A 19,988-nucleotide genomic window follows, 5' to 3' on the forward strand; every position below is an offset into this window, starting at 1 on the left:
CATGAGCCACCGTGCCTGGCCCAGATAATTTCTTTATGGCCAATTTTTACACAGAAAGGTGGAGGGAAAGTTAGAGTAATATTTTTAAGTTTTATGGTTGGCTTTGGGGCAAGGGGGTTCTGGTTTCTATGACCTGCCTTGGAGAAGAGGGGTTCTGGTTTCTATGGCTAGTCTTGGCAAGGGCAGTGGAACTGAGAGAAGGGAGGGCAAGAGAAGGTCAGAGAAAAACTTTTGCTTCTGAGACCTTCATTTTTGGGGTATTGTTTTTGGAGCCCCAACAGTAGTGTTTAATGAAAATACAATGATGTGCACCACATAATGCCAGCGACACTTGCTGGACCCCTGAATCTCAAAGGCTATGTCCTGAACACCTGCTCAGGCTCACCTGGGTGGCTTGGAGAGCACAGCTGGCCAACAGGAAAAATAAAACTTTTCCTGCTCCCAAGGAAAGGCTGCTAAATATAGGCTAAGATTTTATGCATGCATTTTCATAAGCCATCCACTCTGAAAATGGGCCGTTTTCCACCAGTGGGCATCAAAAATATCCCATGGGATGACTGCAGTTAACAATAATACATAGCATCACATAGCTGGATGGAAGCTATTGAGCTTTCCCAACACGAAGCAATGGTAAATGTTTGAGAAGATGGATATGCCGATTACCCTGATCTGATTACTATACATTATATGCATCAAAACATCCCCATATACCCCATGAATATGTACAATTATTGTCAATTTTAAAAGTCCTATGCCACTTAGCTTACAAAAACTGGTTGCAAATACTGTTCACTTCCACAAGAGACCACTATTGCTTCACTATTTCCAAAGGTGCCTTTAAAAAAAAAAAAAACAGTTTGAAAAACCCAGTGGTACAGAAAAAGAAAATAGCGTTGTATGTTTTGTTTGGTTTTGAGATGGAGTTTCACTCTTGTCGCCCAGGCTGGAGTGCAACGGCGAGCTCGGCTCACTTGCAACTTCTGCCTCCTGGGTTCAAGTGATTCTCCTGCCTCAGCTTCCCGAGTAGCTGGGATAACAGGCGCCCACCACCATGCCCAGCTAATTTTTGTATTTTTAGTAGAGATGGGGTTTCACCATGTTGGCCAGGATGGTCTCGAACTCCTGACTTCAGGCAGTCCGCCTACCTCGACCTCCCAAAGTGCTGGGATTATAGGCATGAGCCACCGTGCCCGGCCATGTTGTATGTTTTAAAGACAGTGTGCACAAACATAATTTTGTGGTTCTCAGGATCTTGTTTCTAAATCTTGGCTTGTGCTGCTAATTGAAACATGAGTAATAGTGATGATCACAATGATGACATTGTGTATCTCTATAGGGTCTTAGTCCCAAGATCATAGCTCTTTCGTATGTATTACACAGTTAACACAATTGGCCAGTCATGGTGGCTCACACCTGTAATCCCAGCATTTTGGGAGGCTGAGGCAGGAGGATTATTAGAGCCCAGGAGTTTGAGGCTGCAGTGAGCTGTGATCATGCCACTGCACTCCAGCCTGGGAGACAGAGTGAGCCCCTGTCTCTAAAACAAAACAAAACAATACAAGCAAACAAAAAAGACTCACAATACTGTGATGTCTCAGTGTTCTCATTTTCTAGAGAATAAAACTGAGCTTCAGGGAAATGCCACAAATTGCATAGTTGGGTGGTGATATTTCAGCACCAAGGATAAGCAAGAAGAGGGAGAAACGGAGACCTATTATTTGGGAAGAGCACCTTCCTCAGCATTGAGTGGTTTCATTTTCATCCCATGAAGTTGCTTTCAGCTTGATACGAAATCAGGTTGAAGATAAAGCTTGGGAAGATGCCCAGCGTCTCTCAGCACTCACGGAACGTTGCACAGTTGGGAGTTCCCCGAGACGAAAGCTCCTGCAGCCTCTCCTCCCTGCAGCCTCTCATCACTAGCTTCTACTCTGGATGTTGGCAGCTTCCGGTCCCATGGAGCCTCATCTCCTAGAGCCTCCTACTAGTTCCTGCCCTTCCTACAGTTTCCATTAACCCATTTGGCAGACAGAAGGCAGAATTTGGAGTCAATGTTTTAGATTTGAATCTGAACTGTGCTCATTAGCTGGGTGAATTAGTAAACCTCTCTGAGTCTCAGTTTCCTCCTCTGTAAATGGAGCTAATTCTAGCTGTTTCACAGGGTTTTGTGGGAGATTCAAGCAACTATGTATATCAAGGGCCTGGCGTGTGGTGGACAGATCTGCTGAGCAAATCCTTTTTCCCTTTCCTCCTCCTTCGCCGTCTGATCAGCTGCCTCTGTGGTCATTGTTCCTGGTTCTGACAGCACTTCACAGAATACTTGTTTCTGACCTATAGGGTTCTGGCACAACCCTATGGTCCTTGGGGGCAGTGGTTGGCATGATTGCTAAACAGTTGGTGGATGGCTTGGACAGAATCTACATTGAACTCTCTCCTGGGGGTGAGGGGTGGAGGTTCTGAAGCGAGTGGTCAAAGGATCACAGTTTGAGAACCACAGCCTTGGGAGTTTGCTGGGGAAACTGCACCGAAAGCTTACCTTCAGGGACAGATTTAATCACAATTTAATTTAATTTAATTTAATTTGCAAATCTGGCTCCTCTGCTGCACCTTCCTAAGGACTCTCTGCCATTCAGTAGCTGCTTTATCACCTTGGGAATAACTATTAGGAAATGCTGTCTTTAACAGCAGGAAGGCTTAGTTCTCAAACTATGGTTCCTGGAGCTACAGCAGCAGTGGTGGCAACCCTTGGGCCCCACCCAACACTGAATGGGAAACTCCGAGATGGGACCCAGCAACCTGTGCTGTAAGAAGCACTCCAGGTGACTCCGCAGGCCAGCGGCAGATGCCCTCCTAACCCTGACAGACATGGGAATCTAGTCTCTTCCAACCTTAGGCTGGTAGGGGTAAGGGTTGGGGGGCGTTGTGCTCCACTCTTCTGAGTGTGCAGGTGGTGAACGTTTATTAAGCACCTACTAGATGTGCTGACCGCTGATCACTCATTTTCCCCTCTATCTTGCCCTGTCAACTAAGCCATATATTTATAGTTGAGAGGTAGACTGGTATTTGATATGGTTTGGATCTGTGTTCCTGCCCACATCTCATGTAGAATCGTAATCCCTCGTGTTGGAGGAAGGGCCTGGTGGGAGGTGAAAGGATAATGGGTGGTTTCTCATGGTTTAACACCATCCTTGTTGGTGCTGTCATTGCGATAATGAGTGAGTTCTAGTGAGATCTGGTTGTTTAAAAGTGTGTGGCACCTACCCCCTCTCTCCCTTCTTCCTGCTCAGGTCATGTGACGTGCTGGCTTCCCCTTCGCCTTCCGCCATGACTGTAAGTTTCCTGAGGCCTCCCCAGAAGCTGAGCAGAGGCCACCGTGCTTCCTGTACAGCCTGTGGGACCGTGAGGCAATTCATTTATTTACAAATTACTCAGCCTCAGCTATTTATTTATAGCAGTCCCAGAATGACCTAATTCAGGGTTTCTGATTCATTCATTCTTTTATTCAACTAATATTAAACAGTATTATGTGCCAGGTATTCTGGGTACTGGGCATATAGTGATGAGATTATGCCTTCACAGAAATAAATAAATACATGCAGAAATAAATAAATGAATACATGCAGAAATGAATGAACAAATACATGAAGAAATGAATGAAAAAATAAATACCTGCTACAATGCCAGAGTGGCAATAGCTTTGAGGGCAAAGCAGAATCAGAGGATAGAATGTTGAGTGTGGGAGAGGGGAATGTGGAAAGAGAAGAGGGGGCCACTTGCTTTATCTTGGATGATATAAAGGAGAATCTCTATTTGCCCTTTCATCCTTGCTCTGAGAAAAGCACCTTGATTTTCTTCCCACCCCGTCAATTCAAAAGTTTCCACCCTCCTTATCCCTACAGTTTTAGGGATAGGCACATCGCCCATTTCTGGCCAATCAAAGTATTCATCTCTCTGCCTCTAGGAGTGAATGCTTCTGCATTGGGCACAAGTTGCCTAAAGGAGATTCAATCCCGGGACTTTTCCTAGACACTACTGGAAAGAGAGAAATGAAAAACCTTTCTTAACAACTGCTGATGTCACTGGGCTGCGAGGCTTGGGGCTTGGGGTTTCTGGGGCCTACTGAGAGGGAAGAGGCTTCCTGAGAAACAAAGCCTACCTAGAGAAAGTGAGACTGAGAGGAAGAGAGAGTCCTCATTACAGACCCCATGAGATCAGGGGTCCCCAACTCCTGGGCCACAGACTGGTAAGTCATGGTCCCTGGCCTGTTAGGAACTGGACTGCACAGCAGGAGATGAGCAGCAGGTGAGCAAGTGAAACTTCGTCTGTATTTACAGCCACTCCCCTTTGTTCACATTACCACCCGAGCTCCGCCTCCTGTCAGAACAGTGGTGGCATTCGATTCTCATAGGAGCACGAACCCTATTGTGAACTGTGCACGTAAGGGATCTACATTGTGTGCTCCTTATGAGAATCTAATGACTGATGATCTGTCACTGTCTCCCATCACCCCTAGCCGGGACTGTCTAGTTGCAGGAAAACAAGCTCCCGGCTCCCACTGATTCTACATTATGGCAAGTTGTATAGTTATTTCATTATCTATTACAATGTAATAATAATAGAAATAAAGTGCACATAGATATAATGTGCTCGAATCATCTCAAAACCACACCCACCTGCCCCCAACCTCTGTGTCCGTGGAAACATTGTCTTCCACGGAACTGGCCCTGGTGCCAAAAAGGCTGGGGACTGCTGCACTAGATCCAGGCATGCCTGAAGCACTTACTCCTAGACTTTATAGTTTCGTGAGCCCATACATTACATTTTCAGCAGAACATGTTTCAGTCTTTTGAAACTCAAAGGGTCATAATACTAAACCCAGGGAACTTGCATTCAACACCTGTGTCTTCCACTTTCAGGGAGTCAGTTGCCTCCTCTGCAAGAAGGGCTGATTGAGAGGATGCAGGAAAGCGAGAGAACCTGTGAGGCTCTCAGCCCGTGACCAGCAGTGGGTGTTCAGTAAGCAGTGGCTGGATTCCAGAAAATAATAAGCTGCCAAGCTGATTTCTGTTACCTTAGCCTCATGGTGTTCATGTTTTGTGTTTAGGAAACACGTGACTGAGTTCCCAATGACAGAATGAGTGGCTGGTCTATTTTTTCTGTCTATTCTGATACTCCAGATGGTACAGTGCACAAGTGTGCCGAGTAGAGACATTTTTCTTTTTCTCAATGAAATACAATTACATCGAATTCACAGCATTGATGATATTCATTGTCTCAAATCACTGTGTTTTCTACGGCTGGCTTGAGAGATGTATAATAAGGTACTGATAAGGATTTTCTCTTTCTAACCTAAATTATATGCAGATAGATGATACCTTCTTAGGGCAGCACTTTCTCTCGTCTCAGAATTATAGCAAAGTCAGTCATTCTGAGGCCAATTTACATTGCTTGTTGCTTTTTTGTTTTCACATCCATCAATTTCAGAACAGATTTATCTGATGACAGAAGTAAAATTCTCTCAGTGCAGACATCCAAATGATTTGCTTTTAATAATATGCCAAACAGGGGTGGAGATGAGGGAGCAGAGTTGCCAGGCTTGGCTGTGCATAAATGAGCTTCAGATGGAGGAGGAAGGCAGGCAGCATTTCCTCCAGCTGAGAACAGCCCAACCAGATTGCAACCTCAGCAGCCTGGGATGGGGGTGCCACGGGGTGAGGGCTCTGGAGAAGCAATCGGGACTGACCAGTCCTTAGATTGGGAATCTGCCCAAGTAACAGCAATAGCCCATTTCTGCACTTTAGCCACTTGGAGCAGTTGCTCTCTATCTGTCTCACCACCATCTTTACTGTTAACATCCGTCTTGCACCATGCTTTTTAATCTTTTATTTTTAATTATCGACCACCCTCTGGGAGCCTTTTTTATAGTTTTTTTCCCTAATCCCTTCTGATCTCTCACCGAATTAAAAAATAATTTTCTGAGAGACTGAGTCTCACTATACTGCTCAGGTTGGCCTTGGACTCCCAGGCTCAAGTGATCCTCTTGTATCAGCCTCTCAAGTAGCTGGGACTACTCATGTGCACCACTGCACCGGGCAAATGTTAATATAACAGATATACTATATACTTGTTTATGTACTGTGTGTATATCTGTGTTTAATACAGAAAAATAATTATTTCTTTTTTGTTTGTCTCCAAGAACCATTTTTGTCCCTTTGGTGATATCACCCCATTAAGGATACATGATTCAGTGCTTACTCCGCATGCAACAGGCAGTCCTCTGAGTCCTTACTTATAACAACTCATTTAATACTCACCATGACCCCATCAGATTTCCCCATTCCAAAGTTGGGGCATTGACACACAGAGAAATGACTTGTCCAAAGTCACAGACAGAACTAGTAAGTAGTTGCCTGGAGTTAACCAAAATGCAAAGATAGAGGGAACAGTTTCTACATGAGACCTCCCTCACTTCTGACACAAAATACAAGGAATTTCAGCCAACTACAAAGTTAGAGGGAGAAATCCTCTCCCCAAATCACCCTCAGGTTTGATAACTTGCTAGAGGGACTCATGGAACTCATTGAAAGCTAGTGTGCTCATGATTACAGCTTATACCGAGAAACGGATAAAAATTAATTAGGCAAGGGAAGAGAAGCATGGAACAGAGTCTGGAAGAGTTGCAAATGCAAAAATCATATTTTCTTCTATTTTGCCTTCCTGCCACTGATGTGTGATTGCCAACCAAGGAATCCTCACCTAAGCTTTGCTGTCTAGAGTTTTTAACAGGGCATGATTATGTAAGCACAATTGATTGATTGATTGATTGCCTACATTAACAGTCCCCAACCTTTCTGGCACCAGGAATCAGTTTCATGGAAGACAATTTTTTCACAGACAGGGTTGGGGGGATGGTTTCAGGATGAAACTGTTTGACCTCAGATCATCAGGCATTAGGTTTTCATAAGGAGCACGCAACCTAGATCCCTCACATGCAGTTTACCATAGGGTTTGCTCTCCTGTGAGAATCAAATGCCACTGCTGATCTGACAGCAGGTGGAGCTCAGGTGGTAATGCTCGCTCACCCAAGGCTCACCTCCTGCTGTGCGGCCCAGCTCTCACAGGCCACAAACTGGTACTGGTCTGTGGTGCAGGGGTTGGGGACTCCTGGCCTACGTGACTGAACTCAGACTTCAGGTCAACTGACACAGCTTGGCCAAAGACCCCACCCTAATCACAGGGTTGGTCCTTTCTGGTGTGGCCAGTCCCCACTCCATGAATATCAGGTATAGCCACTCCCACCCTAAGATCTGGTGTGGCTGCACCTCACCTGAAACAAATAATTCTTCACTCCAAGTCTTCTGAAGGAACCAGTCCTGCTGACACCTTGATTTTAACCTGATCTACCTGTTTCTGGACTTCTGGCCTTCAGAACTGTAAGAGAATACATGTGTGTTGTTTTAAGCTACCAAATTTATGGTAATTTGATACAGCACTTTGGGAGGCTGAGGCAGGTGGATTGCTTGAGTCCAGGAATTTGAGAACAGCCTGGGCAACATGGCAAGACTCCGTCTCTATAAAAAATACAAAAATTAGTTTGGTGCGGTGATGCACACCTAGAGTCCCAGCTAGTCAAGAGGCTGAGGTGGGAGGATCACTTGAGCCCAGGAAGTGGAGGTTGCAGTGAGCCAAGATTGTGCCACTGCGCTCCAGCCTGGGCAACAGAGCAAGACCCTGTCTCAAAAATAAAATTCTAGTAATTTATTACAGCTGCCATAGGAAATGAATACAGGAGACACAGAGAAGTTGAATATTTGCCTGCGTCCCTAGGGCTAGGGAGTAGTTGTTCTAGAATTTTAACATAGACCTCCCAGACTTCAAAGGCTAGTTCTCCCATCTCCAGTCCAGAAATGGCTTGTTCAAAGCCTCCAGGCTTGGCACTTCACTCCTGCATTGAGGTTAACTATTGCTAATTGATCCTGCTTTTTTTTTTTTTTTTTTTCCTTGAGACGGAATTTCACTTTGTTGCCCAGTCTGGAGTGCAACGGTACAATCTTGCCTCACCGCAACCTCTGCCTCCCAGGTTCAAGCGATTCTCCTGCCTCAGCCTCCCAAGTAGCAGAGATTACAGGCACCCACTACCATGCCTGGCTAATTTTTGTATTTTTAGTAGAGATGGGGTTTCACCATATTGGCCAGTCTGGTCTTAAACTCCTGACCTCAGGTGATCCACCTGCCTCAGCCTCCCAAAGTGCTGGGATTACAGGCGTGAGCCACCATGCCTGGCCTGATCCTGCTTTTTCTTTTTCTTTTTTAACTGATCTGAAGATGAGGGTCAGAATCCTTGTTGACACGATCCTCTTGGCAGCCACTAGCTGTAACCATTCAGGGATGGCCTGGGATCAGTCTACCACCTTGAGACTCATAAGAAGAATAGCAGCACCATTCTTGAGCAGCTCTTCCATTGTTTCTCTCCTTGAGTTTGTAATGCCAGTTCACTTAACAATGACAAATACTCCTTACAGAACCGCTCTTTGCACTTCCCTACGCTGACCTCTGTTACAGTTGGCCTTTAGCAACTATGACTAATCAAATATTCTAGCTCTTGGCATACATCCTGGAGGACCAGCTCTTTCAATACTGCCTGGCATCTTCTATCTTTTATCACTACCTTAGTTCAGTTTCCTAGAAACAGAGCTGGAGACAGGGACTTGGATGTATGTGATTTCTGGAGCAGAAAAAAGCCTGTGAAAGAGTGAGGGAGCAGGATAGTTAAGGGCAAGGAGCTATGCAATGATGGGGATGTGGGTGATCTCAGCTTGAACTACATACAGCACCATCCCCTTGCCACGCAGGGTGTCACCCCGGTGGGGGTGTGCATGCAACTTTCTAGGAGAGTGAGCTCCTGACATTTGAGGACAAGGGGCCACTGTACACCATTAGTGGCCAACACTCCTGGTGGGCAGTGTGGGGATGGGGAAGCGTGGGTGCCCTCCCAGGAAAGGAGATCTGGGTGGGGCTCAGAACCTCCCAGCGTCACCTTTCTGAGTATCTGTTTTGTTTCTTTTTGGCGATCTGTGAAAAAGTCACTTTCGGTCCCGGCTGAGCCCCTGGTTCTGGGGATGTTTAATCTCAAGTTAGGGACCAGAATTTCCTCTGGCTGCTTAACCTGTGCTTCTCTAATATTGGTGAGCTTCAGCCTGTGTTTACATGAGGCAAGCTTTCTAAATGTTTAATTCTTTTCTCACTGTTTGCATCTGCTGCTTCCATGTGCTGAGGCCTCTGGCTCGGTGAAGACCATCAGGTGCTTAAAACTTGCTTTGTTCTCTAAGCGTTACTGAAGGTCATGGGAAAGACTAGGAGAGCTTCCTGCTGGTGGCGGCCTCTGGCTGATGGTTGAAGGTGAAGCAGGCTGTTTTTGCAATGGCTCCAGCGATTCCTTTTACTAGTATTCACGGCCTTGTAGGATCCCCTCTTCTTGTGTGTGGGCTGGATCTCAGAGGGGCTTTCTGTAAGCTCATGTGGACCCTAAGTATAAAACTGCTAGCATGACTCCTGAGGTCAGTGGGCTAACCCAGAAGCACAGGAAGGAACCACGACGTTGCCTGCAAGGACTTTCACAGGGTGAACCCTTGTGAGCAGATGCTTCTAATGAACAGAATTTGGCAGGAGTGATGGCATGTCCCTTCCAAGTTTAGGATCCAAGACTGTGACTTCTGTCTTGCTGACCCTCTTTCTTGCCCTCTTGCTTGCTTGCTGTGATGATGCAAGCTGTCATGGTGTGAACAGGAATGGAAGGAGGCTTCTGGTGAGTAGTTGTATCCTGCCAACAGCCACCAGCGTGAGCCTGGAAGCGGATACTGCCGTAGTTCATTCTTTTTATTTTTTATTCTTTTGAGAAGGAGCTGGGGTGCAGTGGTGTGATCTTGGCTCACTGCAACCTCTGCCTTCTGGGCTCAAGTGATTCTCCTGCCTCAGCCTCCTGAATAGCTGGGACTACAGGCGCGCATCACTATGCCTGCCTAATTTTTGTATTTTTAGTAAAGATGGGATTTCACCAGGTTGGCCAGGCTGTTCTCAAACTCCTGACCTGAAATAATCCACCCACCTCAGCCTAGTTGATTCTTAAGATGATTGCAACCTTGTCAGAGAACTGCAGCCAGGGGATCCAAACAAGTTGCTCCTGAATTCCTAACACACAGTAACTGTGACATAATCTGTGGTGCTGTTCTAAGCTGCGAAGTTCGTGGGAAATTTGCTGCACTGCAGTGGATAACTAGCACAAAGAGTTTTGGGAGTGGAAACAGATAAACCCTGTATTGTGCTTCTGTAAAACTTACTATTATATGGAAATCATTTTCCCAGGCCATTAAAAACTAGTCATAAATATGATTTTTCATGAATGAATCATAATTTATTTAGCCATTCTCCTATGATTGGCTATCCTGATTGCCATCATTATTTTCTGTGATGAATAATGCTACCAAGATTTGTATATAAACTGATCCAGGCCAGGCACGGTGGCTCACACCTATAATCCTAGCACTTTGAGAGGCCGAGGCGGGCAGATCACGAGGTCAGGAGATTGAGACTATCCTGGCTAACATGGTGAAATCCCGCCTGTACTAAAAATATAAAAAATCAGCCAGGCATGGTGATGAGCACCTGTAGTTCCAGCTACTCAGGAAGCTGAGGCAGGAGAATGCCGTGAACCCGGGAGGCGGAGCCTGCAGTGAGCAGTGATCATGCCACTGCACTCCAGCCTGGGTGACAGAGGGAGACTCTGTCTCAAAAAAAAAAAAAAAAATTAATTGGCCAGGCAAGGTGGCTCACGCCTGTAATCCCAGCACTTTGGGAGGCCAAGGCTGGCGGATCACAAGGTCAGGAGATCGAGACCATCCTGGCTAACACAGTGAAACCCCATCTCTACTAAAAATACAAAAAAATTAGCCGGGCGTGGTGGCAGGCGCCTGTAGTCCCAGCTACTTGGGAGGCTGAAGCAGGAGAATGGCATGAACCCAGGAGGTGGAGCTTGCAGTGAGCTGAGATCGTGCCACTGCACATCAGCCTGGGTGACAGAGCTAGACTCCGTCTCAAAAAAAAAAAAAAAAAAATTAATTAATTAATAAAGGAAGTTCATTCTAGGCCAGGCACGGTGGCTCATGCCTGTAATCCCAGCACTTTGGGTGACCGAAGCAGGTGAATCACTTGAGGTCAGGTGTTTGAGATCAGCCTGGCTGATCTCAAAGAGATCATGTAGAGACATGGTGAAACCATGTCTCTACTAAAAATACAAAAATTAGCCAGGCATGGTGGTACATGCCTGTAATCCCAGCTACTCAGGAGGCTGAGGCAGGAGACTCACTTGAGTCTAGGAGGCAGATGTTGCAGTGAGCTGAGATTGCACTACTGCACTCCAGCCCGGGTGACAGAGGGAGACTCCATCTCAAAAAAAAAGCTCATTCTAGACTGAAAACCTTTGGTTCTAGATCACTAAGATGGGTTCATATCTGTCTCTGGATCTGCAGACTCTAGCTCAGGGTCTGACACATAGTAGGGCCCATTTAGTGATTACTAGATGATGGAAAAGTCTGTGGAAATGCTGGATAAGCCTTGTTTCAAGACTTCTTATGTTTTCTTCCAGGAGCAACTGCCCATTGGACAACTACTCCTCTTCAGCTTGTGACATCTGAACAGTGAGTAGAAATGTGCACTCAGACTTCAGCATGCGTCGGAATCACCTGGGAGGGAGCCTTGTTCAAATGCAGATTCTGGACTGCATTCCCAGGCATTCAGAATCAGCGGGTCTGGGGTGGGGCCTGGAAGTCTGCATTTCTAACGAGCACCCTAAGGGTGCCATTGCTGCTGGTCTTTAGACCACACTTGCAGAAGTACCAGAGCAGTGGACATCTGCCACTCTTTGGTCTTTTCTTCTTTATTCTCTTGGAGCACCGCCTCCTCCTCGCCCTCTGTGGTCTGGGTGGGGCTGCCCACCAAGGGCGCCCAAACACTGCTGCACAGGTGTGGAAATGGATCTCAGGTTGGTCAGATAACCGGAGAGTGGTGCACAGGTCAGCATATAACTTGGGTAGGGACATTCAGAGTGTATTTGGAGGGATTAAGGTAGATACAGAATGATAAAGAAAATTTCCCTTTGGAGCTTGAGAATAGACCCGATCAATAAACCCGGAGACTGGCTGAGAACGAAGTTAACAAAGCCAGGGAAATGGAGAAACAGTGTCCTCCGGACGAGTTTCAGCCCCAGATCTAGTCATTCATGGACTTCCTAGAAATGGGCACCAAGACTCTCGTCTTTTGCTTAAGCTTGTTTGAGTTGGGTTTCTGTCTTTTACAAAAGGAAGAGGCCTGATCAGGATTCCTGTGACCTGGAGGATGCGAATGTGGACATTAGCAACAATGCGCACATAGATGTCTCTCTTTAAACTCGTGGGGATTCGAACTATAATCTGCTGGCGCAGGTGCTGGGACCAACAAGCGAACCCTCTAGCACAGGAAGGACCGCAATATTGCTTGTAAGGCCTTTCACCACTTGGATGCCTGTCAGCAGAGATCTCTGCAGACGGCCAGAAGTGTCATCAGCCCAGTTCTCTGCCTCAGGCTTGCTCAAGGAGTACTTGCACACACAGAAGAGGTTTAGTGCAGGTCTATGGAATGATCCTCTGCTTACCTGAGGCTGGGGAAAGAGGCAGCCTGAGGTCCCTTTATTAGGGGAAAAGCCTCTGCTTCTCCAAAAGGAAATGAAGCTGCAGATGAAGAAGCCTCTGGGAGAAAGGCTATCGTGACATTGGTTTCTGGGGATGGATGGGATGTGATCAATCTAAAGTTTGGATAGAGGAAGCGGTGAGGTGGGAGGGGGATACTGTGGGGGCGTAGATACCCAGGAAGAGAGAGCGAGGGATGGAGACGGGCAGCTGTGGATGCTGAAGACAGAAGGCCAAGCAACTCTGGGTTTTGAGAGTCTCTGTAACCAGAAACACACTTGATAGTCAAGCAGGATGGTCTCTGTTTTGTGCCACCTCCCTCTACCCCTTAAATAATCACCTCTTCCTCCTCCCAGCTTTTTTTTTCATAATTAACTTTCTTACCCTATGGAAAATCTCACTGGTCCCCTCCTTCCTTATGTTTGTTTATTTATTTAGTTGTTAAACAAATATTTATTGCCAGATATCATGCTGGGATTAAGTGTTGGGATACAATGGTGACTCGAAAGCAGATAGAGTCCCTGCTCTCATGAGTTTGTAGCTGAGAGAGAGAGAGAGAGAGAGAGAGAGAGAGAGAGAAATCAAATAACCACCAAACTGTAAAATTACAAATTCTCATAGGTACTGAGAACTAGTGCCATCTACAAGCACCCAGCTCGTCTCTTCTTTAACAAAACTTTCCTGTTGACTGTCCATACTAACATGACTTGCCATTCCAAGAAACTCTTGTCCTGGAAGCTGAAGTTGCAAATAGATATATAGGAAATCCATGTATCCATATTGGAGACTTCTCAACTAGCTCTCATTAGGATAAATAACCCTTTCTCAAAGCAACAGGTCCCTTAACTAGGCTTATCAAATGACTTTTTGAGACAGCTTCAAGAGCCTTGCCTTGCTGTGTCCACAAATTTGAAATAATTATGTCACGAACTTTGCCCAAACCCAATCGACCATGCGTTGAAAGAAATGCCTTAAACCAGTGCCCCTGAATCTCCTAAATATTCCAACTTTGCCCTTCCACTCTGAGATGCTACTAAGATTCCGACAAGGTTGTGCTTCTTCTTATCACTGGAGCAATGAACTTAAAGTTGGCAGATGACGGTACTGTGAAGGAGTGGACTACAATTCTAGGAAATCGTATAACAGAGAGTAGAGGCCAAAACTGGAAGTTTCCCTGGAGAAGAAGAATGCCTGAGCTGAGTTCTATGTATGTATGTATGTATGTATGTATGTATGTATGTATGTATGTTGTATGTATGTAGAGATGGAGTCTCTCTCCGTCACCCAGGCTGGAGAACAGTGGCATGATCTCGGCTCACTGCAACCTCTGCCTCCCAGGTTCAAGAAATTCTCCTGCCTCAGCCTCCCGAGTAGCTGGGATTACAGGCGCGTGCCACCACACCTGGCTGATTTTTGTATTTTTAGTAGAGACAGGGTTTCACCATGTTGGCCAGGCTGGTCTTGAACTCCTGAACTCAGGTGATCTACCTGCCTCGGTCTCCCAAAGTGCTGGGATTACAGGCATGAGCCACCACACCTGGCCAAGTTGAGTTCTAAAGGTTGTAAAAGAGTTAATATGGCAAAGGGAGAGAGGAGGATAAGGGAGGAGAAACAATGGGAAAGGAAGAATGTACAAAGATCCTGGGGTAGAAAGGAACGTGGGCTTCATGGAACAGGGAAAGGCCAGAGTGGCTGGAGAGTGAGGGCATCACAGTGAGAGTTCAGGCTGGGGAGAGAGGAGGGACGAGACCACTCACATGGAGCCTCATCAATGGGCCATGTAAACAATTGTGGCCTTTTTCTGGAGAGCACTGGGAAGCCGATGACAGACTTTTAAAATCCAATTTTAATTTTATCAATTGCTCACCCTTCACAATCAGGAAAAAGAATTAGGAGATCGCTTTGGCTGTCCAGGGTACAGAAAGCCTGCGTTGCTGAGATTAGAGAACGAGGGTGCCAGCAGACGCATGGAAAGAAGTAGATGGATTTGGGAGGTCTGTAGAAAGTAAAACTGAAGGCTGGAGAAATTAAGTAAATTGACCAAAGTGACATAGTGGCTATTTAAATTAAATAAGATTACGTAAAGTTAGAAATTCCCTCTTCTCAGTGGCATCAGCCACATTAGGAGTGTTTAGTAGACACATGTGATTACCATACTGGACACTGCAGTTTAGGGAATAATTTCCACTGTGGCAGAAACTGCTCTTGGACAGCGCTGGTCTAGAACCTAGGTCTCCTGAAATTCCTTGCCTTATATATGGACATATTCCCTGATTCTAAGACTCAGTTTGGAGATTCTGAGCATCGAGGGACAGAAGTCAGTAACTCTACACTGCTTGATCTCAAGATGCTCCCCAAACCCTACAAAATCAAGCAGGGACCAGAGCAGCTCGGTTATTCCTGCCCCCTTCACCATGAGGTAGTCATTGAACACTGGAAGCAGCTGTCACTAACACGCTCCTGTGAACTTGAGCCCACAGCCACCAGTAGTATATTTCCATCCAGCGGGGCCAAGTATGGCTCCTCCACATACACCAGCACTCAGGGCTTTGCCCAACTTCTGAAAATGTTGGCGTGTGGCATGCTCATTTCATGGCTGAAATTGTCCATTTCTGAATTAGATAAAAGATGTCAGAAGAATAATAAAGTTACTTTTGGCGAGTACATATTTTCTGTAACGAAATAAAATGGGGATTGCAGCAACTACAACTCAATCTTCCATCTCAGAGATTTATTAACTCCAGTCCCACTAGAATCAGTAGCAGAATTTGGGAGTGTAATAAAACGAACTCGTTTTTCACAATTTTTTTTCTTGAGTGCTAGTGGTGTAAAGAGAGCAATAGTAAACACACACACACACACACACACACACACACACACACACACACAGCATCTGTTTAGACTTCCCCTGCTAATATATGACTGAGTTTTGTGGTGATTTTTGTAATCATCCTGTTGTTTCTGTTTCCAGATGGTGGCTTTCACCTTACCTTAATTCAGAGCCAGGGCCACAAATCAGAGGCTTTTGTCTTTGCCCCCTGATCCTTGGCAGACATCATTAATCAATCACAGTGCTCTTGGCTGATGACTCTGGATGTAGCCTCAGCATCCTTCTCTCCCCTGAAGTCCAAGAAACTGAGAGAATAGGTCTGGAACCTACTTGCTGTCTTTGGATTAGTCATTTTATTGGGAGTGCAGCAAGGTAAATATTCAGTTCACAGGAAAGCAATAGAAAATTGTTTAGAGTTGTCTACTTTTGGGAAAGAGAAGAACATTCTGGCTATTTTGGGGGGGCTATTAAGGAAGAATGGTTTACCCTGGTGAACCAGGCAGTGACTGAATCATGGTAGTACATTATAACAGGAAAAATAGGAACATCAGCATGATGATAAAACTATTTCTCAGTGCTTCCGTTAGCCTTTCTTTTTCTTTTCTTTCTTTTTTTCTTTTTTTTTTGAGACAGAGTCTTGCTCTGCTGCCCAGGCTGGAGTGCAATGGTGCGATCTTGACTCACTGCAACCTCCACCTCCCAGGTTCAAGTGATTCTCCTGCCTCAGCCTCCCGAGTGGCTGGGATTACAGGTGGGCACAACCGTGCCTGGCTAATTTTTGTATTTTCAGTAGAGACAGGGTTTCACCATGTTGGCTAGGCTGGTCTCAAACTCCTGACCTCAGGTGATTTGCCCACCTCAGTCTCCCAAAGTGCTGGGATTACAAGCATGAACCACCGTACCTGGCCCAGGCTTTTTTTTTTTTTTTTTCCCCTGGAGAACTCATTTGCTAATATTTTTGCAACCACAGTCCTATCGTTAAGACCTGGGGCTGCCTCGCAGTCAAATTTAGCAGAAAGCACATTGTGTCTCTGATCTGGTTCTGACTCAGTTTTTTCCCTTGCAAATCCTTTGGCAGATGTTCCATACAAACAAGCAAACTATCTAAGGTTGAATGAAAGAATTCTGGAATTTGGGAAGACTAAGAGAATAAGTGTTAGTGAATGAATAAATGAACGAAACTCAGCATTTCCCCAAATGGGTTTTATGGAACCATTCCTGGAGTACTAATGAATTTTGTGATCAATCGTGTTTTGGAAATGCTGAGTTAAACAAACTGAAACAAACTTCTTTAATGCAGGACTTATCAGAACCTGTATATGTCAGTACATCTTGTGATTCTTCTAAAGGGTGATTCAATATGTAGCATGTTCCAAATTTATTTGATCACAGGATTTTTCCCTTTTTCTGATCTGATCTATGAAGCATCTTATAAGAAACTAGGTATGTGCTAGAATTAACTCTCAGGGAATTCTAGTATTCTAAGAAATACATTTTATGCTTGTCCAAAATCCTCATTTTACAGATTATTAAAATGAGTTTCAAAAAGGTCAACATGACTTTCTTAGGGTCTTGTAGGATGGTGTTATGCTGGGATTCAAAGCTGTCTGAGGCAAGTGCTTGAGCCAGCAGATTGTATCATTTATTATTGATTGGAGACTTGGAAGTACCTTGAATGTCATTCCTTTTTACAAGAGATCCTGGATTAATACCATCCCTTCCAGGCAGATAATATAAGTAGGACTGGCTGATGTGAAGTCTCATGACTATTGTAGCAGATCCTTCCAGTTCATGTTTTGTTGCCAGCAAAGGCTCTAAGTAAAAAGTCTTTGTTGTCCTTACTGATGTCACTATGAGAGTGGTGCCATTATCATTGTTTCTGAATAGTAGTGCACAACCTCTTCCATTGATCCAGAATGTTTTCACTGATCCTGGCTATTCTAGTTTTGAGTACAATGGGTGACTTGAATTGTGAGTCCCATGAAGATATAGGGGTGATTTCGGGCATCCTCTTGGATCCTATCAAGGGCTTATATAAACTATCTGCAAATTTCATGGGATTCCCCTCAGAAAAACCCCTTACCTAGACCTGGAAACCCTGACAACATTATGGAATTATATAAGAGTAAAAAAATTACTTTTAGAGATGGGGTCTTGCTATGTTGCCCACGCTGAATTTGAACTGCTGGACTCAAGCAATACTATCCTCTCAGCCTCCAAGTAATTAGGACTACAGGTATGAGCCACCATACCTGGCTGACTGTAATTACTTTTTCATTTCATGGGCAATTGATGGAATTAATGGACTATGGTCATTTTCCAACTGTCTTTTCATGGGGTCTCCCAGAGGTTTCTGTGTCCTTTCCCAGAGATGGGCTGCATATCTATCTGTACAAAGGAAGAGTATACATAATGTTTGCAAACCCTCTACTGAACACTTCTTGATTTAAAAATCAAATTTGCTCCTTATACATGTTCTCCTACATAGTAGCGAGAGCTTATCTTTTGTTATCCCAAATAAGGCTTAAGAAAGTTGTACTGGCCAATGTATAGCCAAGACAATCCCAAGCAAAAAGAACAAAGCTGAAAGCATCATGTTACCTGCCTTCAAACTATACTACAAGGTTACAGTAACCAAAACAGCAAGGTACTGGTACCAAAACAGATATATGGATGCATGGGACAGAACAGGAACCTAAGAAATAATGCCATACATCTACAACCATCTGATCTTTGACAAACCTGACAAAAATAAGAAATGGGGAAAGGATTCCCAATTTAATCAATGGTGTTGGGAAAACTGGTTAGCCGTGTGTAGAAAACTGAAACTGGACCACTTCCTTACACCTTATACAAAAATTAACTCAAAATGGATTAAAGACTTAAACATAACACCTAAAAACCATAAAAACCCTAGAAGAAAACCTAGGCAATACCATTCAGGAAGTAGGCATGGGCAAAGACTTTATGACTAAAACACCAAAAGCAATGGCAACAAAAGCCAAAATTGACAAATTGAATCTAATTAAACTAAAGAACTTCTGCACAGCAAAAGAAACTATCATTAGAGTGAACAGACAACCTACAGAATGGGAGAAAATTTTTGAAATCTACCCATCTGACAAAGGGCTAATATCCAGAATCTGCAAGGAACTTAAATTCACAAGAAAAAAACAACCCCATTAAAAAGTAGGTGAAGGATATGAACAGACACTTCTCAAAAGAAGACATTTATGTGGCCAAGAAACATGAAAAAAAACTCATCATCACTGGTCATTAGAGAAATGCAAATCAAAACCACAATGAGATACCATCTCATGCCAGTTAGAATGGCAATCATTAAAAAGTCAGGAAATAACAGATGCCGGAGAGGACGTGGGGAAATAGGAATGCTTTTACACTGTTGGTGGGAGTATAAATTAGGTCAACCATTGTGGAAGACAGTGTGGCGGTTCCTCAAGGATCTAGAACCAGAAATACCATTTGACCCAGCAATCACATTACTGGGTATATACCCAAAGAGTTATAAATCGTTCTACTATAAAGACACATGCACACATATGTTTATTGCAGCACTGTTCACAATAGCAAAGACTTGGAACCATCCCAAATGCCCATCAGTGGTAGACTGGATAAAGAAAATGTGGCACATATACACCATGGAATACTATGCAGCCATAAAAAGGATGAGTTCATGTCCTTTGCAGGGACATGGATGCAACTGCAAACCATCATTCTCAGCAAACTTACACAGGAACAGAAAACAAAACACTGCATGTTCTCACTCATGAGTGGGAGTTGAACAATGAGAACACTTGGACACAGGGAGGGAAATATCACACACCGGGGTCTGTTGGGAGGTTAGGGGATAGGGGAAGGATAGTATTAGGAGAAATACCTAATGTAGATGACAAGTTGATGGGTGCAGCAAACCACCATGACACATGTGTACCCATGTAACAAACCTGTACATTCTGCACATGTATCTCAGAACTTAAAGTATAATTAAAAAAAAAAGAAAGAAAGCTGTGCTGGGCTAGCACCATGGCCTCAGGATTTCTGCCCAGGGAAAAGCATTAAGAGTTATCAGATTACCCCTCTCTTTGGGGGATGTACTGCAGGAAGTTCTCTCCTGTCCCCACTGCTAAGTACACTATGCAAGCCCTGAGGCCCAGGAATGTTCAGACCATTGAGGAATCCCAACTTTTCTAGAGGGTAGTAGTAGTGTCTGATATAGCTTAGCATCACCTCTGATAGGCAATAATAAGAGAAAGGCCATCTTTGCTGGTTGCTGATTCTTTCTGTTCTGAAATTTCTGTTTGGATAGGATCAAATGCGCTCAAAGTACTGTACAGGCCAGAGAGAGAGAGACAGCCCAAATCTGGTAGATTTTAGGACAAGACAGTGGGTCTTGCTTATATCACTTAGTTCTCTGGACTTTG

Source organism: Macaca mulatta, chromosome 2 (assembly GCF_049350105.2).
Source record: "Macaca mulatta isolate MMU2019108-1 chromosome 2, T2T-MMU8v2.0, whole genome shotgun sequence".
Classification (NCBI taxonomy): Eukaryota; Metazoa; Chordata; class Mammalia; order Primates; family Cercopithecidae; genus Macaca; species Macaca mulatta.